Source organism: Lucilia sericata, unplaced genomic scaffold, assembly GCF_015586225.1.
Source record: "Lucilia sericata isolate MDLA Ls3-8-SP2 unplaced genomic scaffold, ASM1558622v1 Contig001920F_arrow, whole genome shotgun sequence".
Taxonomy (NCBI): Eukaryota; Metazoa; Arthropoda; class Insecta; order Diptera; family Calliphoridae; genus Lucilia; species Lucilia sericata.
Window position 1 is genome coordinate 67501 of NW_023995799.1, and position 2829 is coordinate 70329.

General features: G+C 36.7%; 1 protein-coding gene across 1 annotated transcript in view; it reads right to left on the reverse strand.

The window, feature by feature from the left end:
- The window catches only part of LOC119613018 (class E basic helix-loop-helix protein 22), a 5479-nt gene extending 5365 nt beyond the window's left edge, over positions 1 to 114 (reverse strand). Inside the window, exon 1 of the mRNA XM_037968951.1 lies at positions 1 to 114. This exon is cut by the window's left edge and continues 400 nt beyond it. The gene's annotated coding sequence lies outside the window, so the exon portion shown is untranslated.
- Positions 115 to 2829: the final 2715 nt, after the last annotated feature.

The window sequence follows — 2829 nt, forward strand, 5'->3', positions numbered from 1 at the left end:
TCTACCACCAGCACAATAGCAAAGCAGAGCGTAGCAGAGCAACTTTAGCATCCGACCAAAGATGGTTAAATGCGTGTCTGTCGGTGTGTATGTGATTGTGTGTGGTTGTTTGTGGCAGCTTTAGTTTTTAGTTGTTGTTGACGTCGTCATACAATGTCAACAACTTGCACACAGAGATAAATAATACACACACGCACACAGATATACAAAGCAGTGGCAGTGGTGTGATGGTAAATATAAAGCAACCTAGAACACCAGCTCTAACTACTGGATATAGGAGGGGCGGCTTAAAAGTTATTTTAAAAGTTTATAAATATCAGTTTTTTTTCATTTACAGAAATGCTTTATCGGTGTTGATCAATGAGATCTAACGAGATTAGTTCCTCTTCAAACAATTTTCGGTCAACGAACGTAGGAACGAAAATTTCCTCGTATTTTGATCAATTAGGTGGCAAATGTTTGTCTTCGGCTTTCTAGTTTAGTAAAAAATTCTTCGAAGACTTGTCGGCTGCTAAAAATACTATCGTCAAAGACAACGTTTCCATTCTGTATTCAGCATAGCGATGGCAAGTCCATCACGAATAGTCCCGATACTCTAGAAATATTAATATGTAATGATATGAGTACCCTGAGAACCTGATTGTCCACCGCATGGAAACTATGAATCAAGTGTATTTAACATAATGGAGATTCCGATAGCAGAACATCAAATCAAATGGACGGTGAAAACTTTCCATCCATTAAAATCCGCAGGTCCAAATGGAATTATTCCTCCAGACGTCCAGAACAACGTAGATATACTGATGGCGTGGTCCTATTCCTCCAGACGTATGGACCGATCGGGAAAAAAATTTCACAGTAATATTTCTATGCATATGGGCAATATTTATACCAAATATTATATGGACATCTTAATTTAGTAATGAGTTATGCGCGTTTAAATGATTTTCGGGAGGGGACCTTGTATGGGTGCTATGACCAATTATGGACCGATCGGAAAAAAATTTCAAAGTAATATTTCTGTGCATACAAGTAATACTTGTACCAAATTTTATATTGATATCTTAATTTAGTAATGAGTTATGCGCGTTTAAGTGATTTTCGGGAGGGGACCTTGTATGGGAGCTATGACCAATTATGGACCGATCGGAAAAAAATTTCACAGTAATATTTCTATGCATATGGGCAATACTTATACCAAATTTTATATGGATATCATAATTTGGTAATGAGTTATGCGCGTTTAAGTGATTTTCGGGAGGGGACCTTGTATGGGAGCTATGTCCAATTATGGACCGATCCATAAAATTTTTCCTCTGAAAGAATTATATTGACATAAGATTTTAATTTGTAAAATTTTGTGAAGATATCGACAATGTGGCGGAAGTTATTAACAAAAAATCCATTTTCCAGGAATATGTACTTTTGTATGGGAGGTACATGAAATTGTAGACCGATTCTGGCAATTTTCAGCAGGGATCAAGCTCTTATGTAGAAACGAATGTATGGTGATTTTCATGGAATTATTTTGCATAGTTTTCGAGAAAATTACATCACAATGTGTAAAAAATGCTTATTTTTTTCGAGGTTGTTTTAAATTTTGATTCATAACTTTTCCCGGTGTAAACCGATTTTGCCCATTTGCAATACCAAACAACTTAGGAAAATGAAGAACATTTTGGGTGAATTTGGTTAAACTCTATTGCTTCGTTTTATCGTGGGGGTGTTTTACACAGACAGACGGACAGACGGAGAGACGGACAGACGGACATAGCTAAATCGACTCAGAATTTGATAAGGACCCAGAATATATATACTTTGTTGGGTCTCAGATGAATATTTCTTGGTGTTACACACGGAATGACAAAATTATATATACCCTCTATCACCACTGATGGTGGTGGAGGGTATAACAAGTGCTTACGCAGACGATGTGGTAATAGCAGTAGCTGGCAAAGATGCAAAGATTCTGACAGAGATACTGGAATCCACACTAAAAATATTAATAAAATGGTGCCATAACTGTGGTCTAGGAGATAATCCAGCCAAAACGGAATTGATACTATTCACAAGGCGATACAAGATCCCACGATTTGCAACTCGAAAGATAAATGGAACTACATTGAAACTGTCTGATGGTGCAAATACTTGAAACTAATTTTGGACAGCAAACTTAATTGGAACTTAAACACTCTTAATAGGACCTCTAAAGTGGCCATTGCAATATACAGCTGTAAAAAGGCAATATGTCTACCCTGGGGGTTTGAACCCTAAAAATATATACAGGATATATCAAACAGTCTTTAAACAAATTTTATTCTATGGTCTGCTGGTTAGCTATAGAGAAGAACAATCATCGGAGTAAATTCGAACGAATCATGAGAATGATGGAAATCATGGTAACAAGAGAGACCGAGACCACACCGTCAAAAGCGCTTTTGACTATCTTAAATTGGATACCACCCGACACTTCTCAAAAAACAAGTCGCTGTGAACACCACAATGAGACTTAAAGTAATTAAGGCATGAAAGCATAATACATATAGTCATGCTGAAATCTTCGTTCCGGGCTTTGCAATTAGCATTCCGAATAGAACGAGCTACACAAATGGCCTAAATATAATGATTAATGCCATTCGAATATTCACTGATGGATCAAAAACCTATATAGGCGTAGGATGTGGTATATACTCGGAACAGTTGAATATAAGACTGTCTGAAGGGCTCCCTGACTACTGTAGTATACTCCAGGCTGAAATAATAGCCATAGAAATTGTTTTAGAATAAATACCGTATTATGGGATATATAATAGAGAAATCTTACTATCG